The following is a 15,757-nucleotide window of genomic DNA, read 5'->3' as shown; positions in this document are numbered from 1 at the left end:
CAAACATTGTTTTTATGTAAAATGAGGCTCCTTGCAATATTTTAGCCGAATCGAACGGAAACGCAGCCTGTTTAATCGCTCAGTTTAATTTTCAATATACAAGCAATCCTTCTATAGCACGGAAGATAGGTTCCGATATAAAATACTGTGTTGTACGAATCCGTGTTGTATAAGACTCAGTGTCGGTACAAGAAGGGGATTTCGTTCCGAAAACTCAAAAAAAAAAGCACCTTTTTTTTTAATTCCATATAAGCAACTTAATTTTGATTGAAAATATAAAAGTATCTCTTACCTTATGGCTAGCCTCGCCACGGATACTGCATAAACTGTGCATCACGCTTTCCGCTATAACATCGGAGTAAAGCTATAAATGAATAAATTATAATTTATTTATACATTTTTATGTAAAGCCACTATACTCTATTATTCCTTCCTGCCGTTATTTACGTTAAACAAAAATCGTGTCACCTAGTGCTGTAGGAAAAAAGATCCACAGCCGATGACCACTGTAGTCCGTTGAAGACATGCGCCATGTGGTATTGGTTGTCGGTCACATCGCGGTTCACCTCTGTTTAACTGGGATTGGTTTCAGATGAAAACCCCGTGCACAACGCGCTACAATGTATAACATGATCTATGTGTACATTACCGCGAGGCAGATCACCGAGGCGTGCCTCGCTACGTGTACATTTCTATCGCACCGAAACTTCTTTGCGATCAGGCTGCCCAGAAACGAGTCGAGGATCGTCGGTTTTTTTACCGAGATCAAAGGTGCTTCGAAGGTAGTGGCTTCGCTTCGTTTGGACGCTTATCAAAACGACGGGTAGAGTTTATGGCACGACCGTACAAGAAGTATCGGGCTGAGAAGGCCACTTTTCAGATTTACCACGGTTTGCCTCGTGTACGACAAGAGTTAACGCGATTGACGCTGCCTTCCGATATCTACACGTACTTTTATTACGTACGACGGCCGTAATTTGGAAAATGCCCGACCGTCATTTAACTCGCTAATTAATTTGTTAAGCTGTACCATTTTCTACGAAAGACTCGTACTTATGTGCAACTGACATTTCTTATAGCCTTCAATATGTCGCTGTGCACGGGGTTTTAAGCTTTTAAGTCTAAACGTCGTTGTAAACAAAAAATGGGCTGCAATATGGTCGGCGATCACCATCGATGTATTGGCTTTCGCGAACGCGTATATATGTATACAGCCAGAATTCACTGTGTGGTAGCAATCAGTTCTTGCAACATCTCGGAAACTAAACGAGTCCGGTGGTTACACGTGTAGGAATAAGTTGTTCAAAAGTCGTACATTTTTGCAATTACCGACAATTTTTCATGATATAAAATAAATATCGCATATATATTTAAATATAGCGAAGAGTTTGAATTTCTTTTTAATATTACATAAATATATATGTATACAATAATTTGTGCCACTAGGAATTCCTCGGTTTTGTTGTTCATATAGAAGCGTTCAAGTAATTTCGTATGCCACTGTATTTAACAATATCCTAGCGCATTTTTCTAGCCATTTAATATATATATATGTATATATTATACGATAGTTGTATTATCTAACTACGGTTACTTCCACGGTGAGTGGATAAAGAAAAAAGACACGACAAGGAGGCGTAGACAAGAAACTGAGAGAATAAGAACGAGGGAAGAAAGGAAGGAATTAGTGGTAGTTATATAGAAGAGAAATATGGTCAAAGGGCCACAGGCAGTGTTGCCCGTACACCGTAACACATGCATAAATTACGATGTAATTACAAGCCTGGGGATCGCGATCGCCGATCAACACGACCAACAGATACTAAAAGATCGGATCTCTCCAAGAGGTTCCCTCAAGAGGAAGAAAAGATCGTGTGGCAGGCAGGACGCGTCAACCTGGTTACAGCTTGAACGTACACGCATATACGTTACGCGTGTATACGATGTATACGATGTACACGTACTTACGTAGAACGAGCAAACAGACGAATGCGCGAATAGAGCTTAGTTAAACGGCACGGAACGAAGGGAAATGCAAGTATGTACGTCGGTACGTATCTCCACACGGAGGTGAATCAATATAGATACAACTGTAAACGCGATCGAGCACGAGAGAGAATTGTTGCCAGCCGAAAGGGATTGAATAGGCCTACCGAGGCGGATCTCCGGTATAATCTCGGTGTAACCACGAGTCAAAAACAGTCGTTCATCGTGCATCCGTTCCTACACCAATATACGTAACACGCGTTAGTTCTAGGAAGTACGCGTTTCGGATGCATACCGATTTACGATGATACATTTCACTTTTTCCTTTTAACAGGATCGCTGGGAGAAGTAGGAAGGTATACGCGTGTACACGATAAACTGCTACACGGGTAAGCGCGCATACAGACGCGCGCGGACAAACCGCTTACGTGTGACTACGGTCCGAAACGTTTCATACATAAAGACACGGTTGACGAACGAAGGTGAATCGTATCCGGTGAATCGGGCACAACGGTAGACGGGACATGAAGTGTCGCGTGACCGTACGGCACAGTCACGCGCCGCTATTTAACCATCCCAAAACCTTGCATGGATTAAGGCATACGCTACACGTACCTACTATCAATTCGATCCTAAAACACGATACTTATTATTCAATACGAACAATTAAATTTGTCAACTCTGAACTCCGATCACTCATTTGTACAGATTTCGATAAAACTGCGCTTTAGTCACCTCTCTCAATTTTGTGTATTTCACTTCTGTTCTTTACATGCTAAAGGGTGATACAGTTCTTGTCGCTAAAAAAAAACAAACCCATTACAATTGTTTAGAACTGTATCCTGCTCAACGATTTTAATGATATTTGAACACATCGCTGGAAGTCTACTGATCGTAACTTAGAAGATAACTCAACTCTAATCTAATTGATATATTATTTTGATTTTTGCTTTTGTTTTTTCCTTTTCTCACTTGTTACACATTCAGAGCTCTACACGAAGCAACGCGCAACATGTTATATCGGGGGTTCTTAAACTTATATAGACCGAGAACATTCTCTTGAACATTTTTTTTCGAACCCCATCCTATATCTAAGCCTAATAACTATAGGGTTGATTCGTAATTATCTTCCATTTTTTTTAAACAATGTTTTTTATGTAAAATGACGTATAAAGATTTAACAGAATCATGTTTATTTCTCTGTTTCAATAACTGCTTCCCATTTGCTTGGCAGACGGTCGATTCCACGAGCAAAAATGTTGCTGTTCCAGAGGCAATCCACACTTTGACATCGGCCACTAAATCGTCATAAATTTTGTTTGCTTGTCAATTTTTCAATGAGTGATTAACGTGGTAGTCCGTAGGCGTCTCTGTGGGAAAGTATGGCGGATGAGGAAGCAGCTTCCATTCCTTATTAACGATGCATTTTCTTCTGGATTGCAGGATATTGTATTGTCGTTTACTGTTTTTATCCAAGGTTCGCCGCTATTAACGTTCACCATCCTCGTTCCACCAATAACAAATACCGTTTAAGAAGATTTCACAATGGATGATTCCACTTCTGTCCCACCAAACACATCAAATTGTCTTCTACAAGTGGACTCAAACCCTTTTCGGTTTTAACATTTTTGAAGAGAAGCCGCTATTCATACCTAGTGATGAGATTCTTTAGAAATGAGATTTGGTCGTTTTGCTACGGCAAATTGGTGAAATTTCGAATATGTTCGGCTTGGTTGTAGTCGAACAGTACGCGGGGAACCCACCCAGCAACTTTCTACACTTTATCAAACTTTTTCAGATGGTGGACAATAGCCTAATTGTTCCTTTACCAAAAAGATTGTTAAGATCGCGAAACGACTGTGCTGCCTTCCATCTTATCTCGTAGAGGTAAAGTATAATATGACAAATATAAATATGATTTTCGATATGTATTTTTATCACCTGAACAGAGAAGAATATTTTTATGAAATGAAAAATAAACGAAAGGGCAATTTTCACTAACAAAAGACGCGTCGATATAAATGGCGGATAATTATGAATCGACCCAATAGTTAAGTTAAGTAACAACCGATATAAAAAGTCTTGATCATGTAGGATTTTTCTTGGATGAGTTATTTGAATAAAAGCGAAATTTGGTGGATTTAAAGTTAATGTCAAAATTGTTTCTTGTTGAAAACTTGTATTAATGGCTACGCGGACCCACAGTTCAAGAACCACTGAGTAGTATTATGTAGTGTGCACAAATGAACCATATGAGATTAAAGAAAAGCTACTACTATCAACTAACTACAAAGACGCACATTTTTGTAGTTTTTGCGAAAACATATCATCGAAGAAACTTTCAATAATGAAAAAAATATTTAGATAACTTAGATTAAACGCATTGTCTATTAATTTCATGATTCAGGAAAACGTGAACGGTTATTAAAGCCAGTATTAAGATACCAACTGCAATTGATGAACTGGAATTGATGTAACATAGAAAAATAATTTATAAATTATTATTACATATACATAGTTTGTCAAAACCGTTGTCGATTAGCTTGTTTTACACTCAAATAATACAACACTTTCTTATATCTAGTTGTGTCTATGCGCTTGTGTGTGTGTGTGTGTACAATACTCGATGACATCCATAACATTGGGCGTCTCTTTTAATTTCGAAGGCATTGGATATACGTATCACTTTAAAAGTTTATTTCTAGAAGCGGCGACAGATGCACTTGGTTGTGAAAATCGGTCACTATGACAGGTTGGTATGAGCTTCTCTAACTGCGCATGAAACAGCGCCAACAGTGGCTGCACAACGACGTGTTCGCGCAAACATTTCCAATGACCTTGTTCATCGAGCGCAAGGCTAAAGTTCATGACCGATCAGTCATCTTTGCACGGTGGTTTGTCACTCTTCGCTTTCCGCTCTGTCGCGTTCTTTCCGCGACTGTTCGATGCCAATGAATCTCTACAGTATTGGTCTCGCCTGTTTTAACCTCTCTCCTACCAAATACACTTATCCGTTGCTATTTTCCCTACCTTACCGTTTTTCTTTCGATTCAACTAACATTTCCCTGGCAATAATTTCGCAGGAATTAAATTTATAAAATTCCAATAGAAATAGCCCCTTCGAAACAGACTTATAGATTCTATTATACTTAAAAATCAAATGTTAATTTTTTACCATTACCTTCTACAGATTATGGATATCACACCGCTAAAGAATTTGATCAAATATAAGATCTATTATATTATCTAAAATACTAATAATAATAATTACAAGAACTTAATATATAAAATTAACAGAAAATGTATAAATATACAGAATATTTGTTTAAGTATGAGAGTACGAAGTAAATAGAAGGTATTACATTTTGGTTAAAAACTAGTACAAATGCCTTCAAAAGCTGTAAATTTAACATAATGATAATTTATATTCTTAACATTAAACTGTTTAAAAAATTCTAATATCTTATTACATTTTTAAAAAGGAAAAAAATGTACTTCGAGAAAATACAGATAGAAAGGTTAAGTAAACAAAAAATATGACTAGATTGTGAATAAAAACTTTTAATGCAATTTAATTCATTATTAAATTTAAAGCGAAGTGAAAAGTTGATAAATTATTCGGTCATGGTTTTGAGCGAGTCTCCCTTAATTTTCATATCATTTTGTCGTGGCGTATGTAGAGCGAAAAAAGGAAATAAAAAGTGGCGAACGAACATGTCAGTGACTCTGAAAAAATAAAATATTAAAAGAAAAATGGATTATGTTAGTATAAACTTATTTTCTGTGAATTTACTGCTGAATATTGAATCACGGTTGGATTCCCTTTTTAATTTAAGCTTTCCTTCGATGTATCCAAACAATTATTTTTTCTGCTACTTGTGCATCATAACGAGGCCGTTCACCTCTCACGCACGGTAAACAAGATCCACTTTTCTGTCCACGTAGACGAAGGTGGCTGCTTCTGTGTTTCGACCTAAGATTTTTTCTGTATCCTAGTATTATGGCGTTATCTTCAAGAACGATTGTAATATCTGTATATGTACTCGATGTCTCTACAATGTGTGGAGTACATATTTGAGAGATTTAACGAATTAAAAAAAAAAAAACATAGTTTCATTTCAGCAAAATTGTTAATAGAAATTTGTCATTTTTTGGAAACTTTGAGTTACAAAAATCGAAAATCGCGATCCTTTTTTATGGAAACAAACTAAAGAATCAAAGCCTAATCAGAATCTAATCCTTTAGTCCCTAGTAGATGTAACCTATATATGATTTGTCATTTTTTATCACGAACCTAATCCAAATCTATGGTTAATTAAAATACGAGTACATGTACAAAACACTTGTTAATATTGAACAAGAATTGGCTCGTTTATTAAGTTCCGGCTGAAAGGCGACCGATTACGCTGTATGTAACAGCTCTGCATAGAGCTTTAAGCTCGCTGAAACCTCGTTCTAAACAACGGATAAGTCACTATGGTGTTATATGTATAAGAAAAGTTGTTCAAATTGGAAACTTAGGCGATATATTAAAAATTTATTGAAACCGATGAACAGCATATTTTTTCAAACAATCACTACACGTTCTAGCGTGTTTGTAACCTTGAAAATGCACGCATAGTTAACGGATGTGATCGAAGGTCCGGCTAGCATTTGATGTTTTCGCACGTAGAAGGTTGTCTTTTATGTGCATAATGTTCTTTGTGCCACGTACGCATGAGTTTGCGGATGTAGTCACACTTGCTTGCTTCGCGTCAATTTCCCTTGATTTCCTTGCTTTCCTTGCCAAATGCGGTTTACCAAGTTTATCTTGTTTGGCTCTGCTAGTCTGGCATCTCACCGTTTCATTCTGTTGGCCTAATCTCACATTTGTGCAACTCGTACCGCGCGCGTTTTGTGGGCGCTACGCCTCGATTTTGTCAGCTGCGCGTTTCATGACGCAAGGCTCAGCTAGGAACTGGCCTCACCTCGATTAGTTCGCGTTTCGTCTCGCCTCGCTTCCTTTCGTTTCATTCTGTATTGTCTCGGTCTACGTCTCTTCTCTCGCTTGGGCTGACGCGCTGTGGCCAACCGTGGCCCACCGCACGCCACGCTGACTCTTGTCACGGCTTATTTTGTCGCGTCGCGTCGCAACTCTTTCTCCCTTGCGTTCACTTTCCCTGCGATTTTCTAACATTTATTTTTCGCTATCTCGCGAATTATTCTTTCCGCTTCGTTATCATCATTGTCCCGTCCGCGACGTCGTAAAAATTTGGGAACCGGAAAATGATTACATATCCTCACTCTGTCCGCTGGTCCGTTAAGCCATATACTTCACGATAAGCAACCACCAAAGTTGTACACGATGTGTTAAATATGTTTCATCTAGTGAAAAAAGGGCTGCATTTCCGAGAGACTATGTGACTTAAAATTTTAGGAAAATAGTAGAGGGGAGAGATGTAAATTCACTTAGAATTCACAACTTTATCTTTGAGTATTTAATAATTTCCAAGCTATTAATAATAAATTTCAATAATTATATATATATATAAAGAATGCTTTATTTATAGTTAATAATTTGGATGCGATCTGTATAAACGTTACAGTACAATTTAGTCATTTTCAGCGTAGTAGTTATCATGATCGATTGTCAAGCGTCGAATGGCTGACCAACCGCACAGCGATATTGGTCTTGGTATTTATAAAGTATTTCACCTAAATAAAAATAGGACACGCCATCTGAATGAAAATATGAGCAGCATTGGTTGGACCAATATTATTATTTGTCAAATTAATTTGTACATTCATAATAAAGCAATACCCTGTAACTTTGAATACATAATCTGTATTTTGATAAATGATGAATTATATCGATTTTACGTAGGACACCCTATAGATACTCAGCTGATGACTACTACTGTCAACGAAGTTGATCGATTAGTAACATCTGAACAAGTAGCGTTTTATGCATGGTACCAAAAGCGTCTTAGTAATATCTTTTAAACTATTGAAATCTACTAAAAAACCAGAACTAAAATTTTACATCGACCGATTGCAGGTTCCATTTGTAGGAACATTCTTAAAAGTTAGCGTCTCGACTGTTCCTGTGGTTGTTTTGGTTCGGGCTCGTAACTCGAAGGCACACATTACAACATAGAATGGCTACAATATTTTTGAAACGAAGTACGGTTAATTAGATAGCGATCACATTTTGCATGTCCGTTTCGCGGCGAACAGAAACATTACGTTTTTGCACCGTAATACAGATAATCCTTACCGGACTGTGGGAAATTGCCGAGAGGAGTTAGGATATTGCGCCGTGAACAGATGGTAAGAATCATCGACGACAAGGTGGACGTCGAAGAGGAAGAGTAGAAGAAGGATAAGAAGAAGAGAAGGTTAAAAGAGAGAAAGAATAAGCGCGAGAGTTGTAGGGGGAGTGGAAGACGAGCAGGAGGGTGACGGTCACGGTGGTAATGGTAGGGTCGACTGTTGATAGTGGTAGTGGTGTAGAAGGTAGAGAAGGGAATATAGCGATATACAACACTGACGAAGGTTAATGCCGCGATCCGGTTCAGGGGGCAGTCTCGGTGCCTTGTCTGAAAACAAGGCTCGGCTGGCTAGCTGGTTGGCTAACTGGTAGGTTGGTTTGGTTAGGTGGTTGGTTAGCTAGCTATACTTATAGCTAAAGTACAGACTAAATGTATCGGCCATCAAGGCCACTTCTGTTCTGCTGCTTTTCTACACCGAGAAATCGAATAAAATCTAGGTGAAGCTCGGGTGAAGCGGAAATGCTAGTTTGTCATTAACTTTGATTACTTTTAAATATCTTGTAGAAATCAATATTTCCAACAACTGTATCCTGTGGCAAAAATCTCGGGCTTCCTTTGTTCTCGAAATATTTACAAAATATGTTCGCCACCATTCCGTGAATTCTGCTTGCAAGTGTACATTCGTGAGAGTTGAAACGTCAGTAGTGGTTGACGGTCACATCAGAGCTTATCTCTTGTTTAGAAGGATGTTTAGGCGAGCTTAAAATCGCACACACAGCTGCATGTGCGAGGCTATAAACAATGTCAATAACATGTAACGTAACTAAAAAATAGTCCAACTGTAATCCAATACTTGCAGGTCGAACTAATTCCTGAATTGATTCAACTCGTATTGGATCAGGAATATTTTTCAAGTTTCAATGGCATCGCCGTAAAAGCTAGCTTTTCCGCTGCGTGTTACAGCACGTTGTGTACAAAGTTTTCATTCGAACTCAAACCCCATTCTAAACAAAAGATAAGCTATGAAGTAGCTAGCAACTAAACTGACTCATGCCTTGTTACACTTATATTACAGGTGGAATTACCGAAATAGTCGAAATCAGTGAAGTGCTAGAGATAACGATAATTATCAAAACGTCTATTTATCAGATAACTTTACTGCTAAAGCCGCGTAAGGCAGCAACCGGAAACAATTTAAGTCAGTTTTAATTTAATACAAGTCGAATTAATACTTTAACTAATTAATATGGATTATTAGTTAATTATTCTCGAAAAGCATACGCTTTTACGCAACTTAAAATTTTAAGAAAAAAAGTAGGAATATGATGGTTAATTCCCGAGATTAAGACAAAACTTTCAATACCGCAAATGGAAAGTTACTTGTACAGATCGTTTAGTTACTAAATCGTCTTCGTTGTATAGTTACTGTCGTTGATTAAGAAAACGTTCACTAGCTGACGACTAAACGGAATTGGTTTGATCGTTTACTTTTCCAGCTGACATAAGATGGCCAGTAACCTCCATTCAAAATTATTTAACAAATTGATTTGTGCATTGATAATAAAACAAAATTCAGCAACTTTCAACATACAATTTCTGTTTTAATTAATTGTAAAATATAATTGATTTTATGTCAGACATCTTATGAAAATTGAACTGGCTAATGCCATTAATAAACTAATAAAAGCCCAAAATGAAAATGTTAAATTCGAGAGATCCAGCTACTCTCCCCTTCTTTCTCTTTAAATCTCACGACGTACAGAAATGTATCTTTTTCGGAAGGACATCCGAGTTGGGTGTACTGTAGCTACCATATGTACTTTTATAGCAACAAACATTACTTACAGTCTGGTATATGCAGATGCGGACTGTACTTTTATCCGAATTCAAACTCGCTAAATCTCGTTATAAACAACAGATAAGGCGTGCTGTGTTCGGAAACCAAACTGATCCACGCGTTATTACGAATGCACAGGATGTAGCTTCACAGCATACGAAATTTAAAAAGGTATCTATATCGAAAAGATTTTTTACAATATTAGCGAAATCTATATTTGTTCAGTTTGTTTATTTTTTCCGCGACAAAGACCTTAACCTTCTTTTAGCAATAATATGTTATTTTTGTTTCTTTTTCCACGCGACAACGCGTTCATTTCGACTCTCGCGTGATGTCTGAATTTTCTTCATTTACCTTCTATAGTAAAAACGAAACTGGAAAACGGCGCTGGAGTAAAGGCCTTGACCAATCAATAGATTTGGTCTGTAGTTTAGTTAAATGGCGACTAATCAACTTTTAAATTATGGTTGACGGACTGGTCGACTTGACCGTCTTTGCGTCTGGTTAGCCGCTTGTATCTTCGCTGTTCGGTCGACCGTTTGTCGGTTTACATACGTATGCATGTAGATTCGAACGAAAAAACGAAACAGTAATAGACTGATTCGAAAATCTAAATGGGAGTCCAGTTCGAAATGTATTAGATACAACGTGATCGAATTATGGAAGTGATTTATAAGATAAAACGGATAAATGGGGATAAACTTGTAAATATATGTATGTATATAAATAATCTTTTATAATATGTTATTTGGAAAGCACCGACTCGAATAGCGATCGAGAGGTGCATTCAATAGAACTTATAAATATCTTGTTTTAAAAGAAGATATCGTTTGCTTTATGAAAAACGCATCGATTATTTAAATCAGAGGTAGTCAACCTTTTGTACATCATACACTCATACACTCTCTCTCTTAAAAACAAATGGGACGAATTGATAAGTAAAAAGACTTTATGAATTGAACTAAGAGTGTTGAAAACACGAAGTCGGATTCAGGTATGACGCCTACTTAAAAAGAATAGGTAGCCGCAAGAATACAATGGGCTACGTTTAGCGAATGCGCCACAATTTGGCCGGCCCTGATTTAAACGACGCTAACGTATACATTTTTTTTTTTTTTTTTTATTAGGGTACTATTGCATATTCGAAAACGAAGGAAGAAAATTTCCACGTGACAATCGTATCGTTTGCGGTGCATTTGCAAAAGACATTAACGCGTGGTGAAGAAAATTCGAAGTGTGTAGGACGCGGTAATAAGAGGAGAAACGTGAAGTGTGGCGCGGCGAGATGAAACGAGACGAAGGTAGAGGAGGCGAGGCGCGGCAGAGCGAGGTAGAGCGAACCGTGCCCCGACGATTCGCGTTGCGGCGAGGCGCGGCGTGGCGCGGTGCGACGAGGCGAGGCGAAGCGAGGCAAGCCGAGATCGCGCACTCACAGGCAAAGAAGTTCGTTTGCCGTTGACCTCGTACTGACGACCCTGACGTGAGTCAGAGTCTACGAATCGAGAGCTGAGAGCCAAGAGTCGAGAACCGGGAGCATCAGCGGGAGGACGGGTCAAACGATGTCAACTCTGATATTTAACCGCATACATGCTTACATTATACGCGTATACGTACAGGGGAAAAAAAGGTGTATACGAAGAAACTGAAAGCTCGCGCGTTGACCGAAGCTACGAGCGAATTCGATTGTTCGATACTCGTACTTGTTCCGTGATGTTTCTCGTTTGGTCAACAAACTAGTTGACGTACATATGTTGTATCTATGTATATCAGCTGCGCGCTGTAAACTGCGATGTCACCACCGATGTATGTAAAGAGAAAGAGAGATATAAAGAAGAATCGCGTGTGTGCGTGCGTGCGTGCGTGCGTGCACGCGTATGTAAAGGGGAGCGGGAGAGGAAAGAAGAGCGAGGGCGGTCGGTACACATGGTTTGCCAACCAGATCGCGGGTCTCTGACCTTGCGATCTCGTTGAAAGCATGTTGCGCGTCGCGTATCGAGGCCTCGAACGCGACTCTGTCGTAGCTGTTTCCGTCTCGTGATGGGCGAACGCGCGCAGGCTGACGCGTCTAGCGCGAGATTATCGAGCAACACGGTGGAAGGAACATCTTTGACCGGTTCGCGAGACGGGACGACGCTGGTATGGTCAAGGTCGGTGAAACTCGTTCGTTTAACGCGAAATCCTTGGATGCTGTCTCGGGCTCAGGTGGGTGGCAAGGGGCTGTGTAGTCGCGGGACCGAGACTGGCCGCCTGTTGTGAGCGCCGAGCGAAAAGACCGACCGACCGGCCGTGGGGACGTAGGAGGGAGAGCGAAAAACCGCAGCAAAAGAGAAGAGCAAACGAACCGAAATGTATGACTAAGGCCGACTCGACCACGTCGCGGTGGGAAAACCTGCAGGAATTGTATGCTAATGTCGGTGATTTTCTTCTCCGATGGACGCGAATCCGTTTCAAACAGTCCCGAACAATTTGATCATTCGACCATTCGAGAACTTTACAACTCGGCAAGGTCGCATACTATCGGAATCACGCCGCTGAGAAGGATTGTAGTAGGAAGTAACTATCGTCATCGCGAATCCAAAGATTCTTGATACTCGTACTTGGCATTCCGTGTTCATCATTCGCCAAGGGCTCGTACCGGTAGGAAGACATTAGAAGATTCGAAACGCGAAGTTCCACGTACATATATTATAGTCTTTGCAAGATGGAATACAGCTGTTCGAAACGTCGCATCCGATATTCGACTCGCTAATAATCGGCTTCTATAGTCGCGAATAAGTAGTAGTGGTAGTGGTCGCCAAGCGACTATAAACTGATTTCGTTGGTCGTTTTACTCTGAGTTAATCGCACTAATTGTATCTGTCGCTTGTTTCTCGCTCAAAGCAGAAAACCTTGCTGAGTGTACATAGAATCTATGGCATGGCCAATCACGTGAAAACGTTGAAAGATATTTGTTTTTTTTTTTAATGCGTTACAGCTTTACGCAATTTCATTCAGTTATGCATTGACAACTGATACAATTACTATGAACATTTCAAAATTATCATCCAATCGAATTATATCATATTTTTCCCCTTACCAAATGTGTTGTCATATTCTTAGACAATTCATGACAACGATATTTCATGGTTACATATTTTTGACGTATTTTGATATATATATATATATATATATATATATATATATATATATATATATATAAATTTCATAATTACTTGATCAGGTGTCGGTAATCTTCTCAAAAATACCTATCAACAAATACAAACACATTACTCGACAATATCAAGTCACATTTACAATTGATTAATGATAGCTCAAACCAGCTGATTACAAAAGAATATGCATTTTACCGTACAATAATTAAACAAAACATCAGATTATTCTAAAAATGTGTGTCTGTATACATATATTATATAAAAATAAATACAAAACGGTATATGTACTTGGCTCCATTATTGAAGTTACGATAGTACCGAAGCTATTAAATATGTGATTTTTCTTCCTTTTCACAATAATTTGGTCACCGACCAATGACGTGCAGTCTATGGGAGCTGTGGAAACGCTGCCTTTCTTGTATTCTATAAAATATAAATAATAAATACATATAGTGCGATTATTTTTGTTAGAACGTTTATGATGTATCTATTTTAGAATCCAAATAAATAAACAATTTTTACTATTTGTTTATAATTTTTATGGAAACACAGCTTCTTTATCAGGAAATGTCTCCGCACGGCTCTGTCGCCGACTAAATGTTAGATCAATTATAACTTCTTCTTTGGATATTATGTATTTTAAATGTTATTATCTTATATTAGTTTTCGAAATATTCTATTTCTTCTATAAAATATGAACACAGCTGCGAAGAAATATACAAGTACTATTTATATTAATTGTAATTCTATAGTTAATTGAAAATTTGAAATGTTGCAAAAATTATTGCAATTGCGGAGGAATTCGAATGTATCTACATGTGTATTTATATTTATAGAACGTTGCAATATAGTGCTTTCAAAGACTGTAACGTAGTCTATATACACTTTTCACATGCACCTGAGATTGCATGACAATTAAATCATTTTTTTATATGTAAATTAGATTAGTAGATCGACCACTGTCTATTTAATCGTAACATACTTTTGTACAAGAAATATAATTCTGAAATAACATTATTAGGATGAGCTTGGAAATATTATTTAGTTTTTATTTATAATCCTACATATATCTGACGTTCTAGCTTAAACGAAATTTATCAGATTCTGTTGAAGTAATGTAACTCGTTGAACGCTAGATGTCTGGAATTTACAGCGAGTTCCATATGCATAATTCTAGGAGTGATGTATATATATATATATATATATATATATGTATGTACTATTTCTTTCGGCAATTGTTACGCCGTATATTGTAAAGCTTTTCGAAATGGTCAAACGGAATGTTTGTCTTACGAAAGGGACAAACTTATACAGTTCAGTTTCTCGAGATCGTCAACAAACGCTGAGAGTTTGAAAAAAATCGACAGGTATAACGGCAATTCTGTGGGTATACGTGAAACGACTCGCGCCTTGCCATGGAAAATAGGTCTGATCGATTAAACGTCGAACGTTGAGCGGCAGCAAAAAAGTAAGTAAATTCGGAGCTGTTCGATTCGATTCTCATCGAGCGTACTCGTCGTTATTTACGAAGCAAGAGTTTTCACGGCGAACGCGAGAGAGGTTGTATCGCGCAATGCAGCTGGGCTCGCCTCGAGTTTGAGTCACGTCGCTTTTTATCGCAGCTCTATGAATCAGCTTACAGACAAGCGAGCAAAGTACCCGGTAGCTATACAGAAACACCATCCTGTTCAATTTACGGCCTTAAAGCTGTCCGCCAGCTAGATTATTATCACTATCTTTGAGCGAGAATTCGAATACGATTCTCGAAATTATTCCTCGTCGCGTGTATTTCTCTTAGTTGTGCGGCTGGCGTGATTCGCGCGAACTTTAACGGATGATAAACCGCGCATGCGCCTCGCAGACGGATTTACGGATGGATGGATAGGCGAGCAGGAAGAAAAAGACAGCAGGAAAACATCGGAAGTGGAGGCAAGTAACATCTACACCTTCCAAGAAGATGGTAACTGCGTTCTCGAAAGGCGTAAAATCGTCGCCTACCATCTGTGGTCTCGATTTAATTCGTAGAAAGATAAGGTGACGCGAACTCGATATGGCGGAACGTTTCGCGGTCGCGGACGATAACGAGCTGCGCTACGCCGCGCCGTCCGACGAGTTCCACGTCGCGCAGTCAATTCGTCGAAGAGAAGAATGCATTTTTTACTAATAAAACAAACGTAAACGTCAAGAGTGGTAACTATGCATCAAAGAATTATTAAGGCCATAGTTATTCCTTTAACAAAAATCTCTTTCTGTGGCCATTACCGAAGGAGATATACTTATCCGTAAGTTTCTGAAAGTCTGTCGTAATATACGTTTGAATGTATGTAGTTGTTGGTTGTTGTTACGAAGAAGATCATTGGCTGATCAACGTGGAATTTGAAAGGGCCGTTGCAAGAAGATATCGAATCTGAACCTTTAATTTCGGATTTATATTAATTTTCGAAATATTAACTAGAGAATTTTGCTACCAAACATAGAACAAATGTAACTAATCCATGGAAATGCTGTCTGTACAGATGTTACTAATCAAC

This window comes from Xylocopa sonorina, chromosome 13 (genome assembly GCF_050948175.1).
Source record: "Xylocopa sonorina isolate GNS202 chromosome 13, iyXylSono1_principal, whole genome shotgun sequence".
NCBI classification, from domain to species: domain Eukaryota; kingdom Metazoa; phylum Arthropoda; class Insecta; order Hymenoptera; family Apidae; genus Xylocopa; species Xylocopa sonorina.
This window is presented reverse-complemented; position numbering follows the sequence as displayed.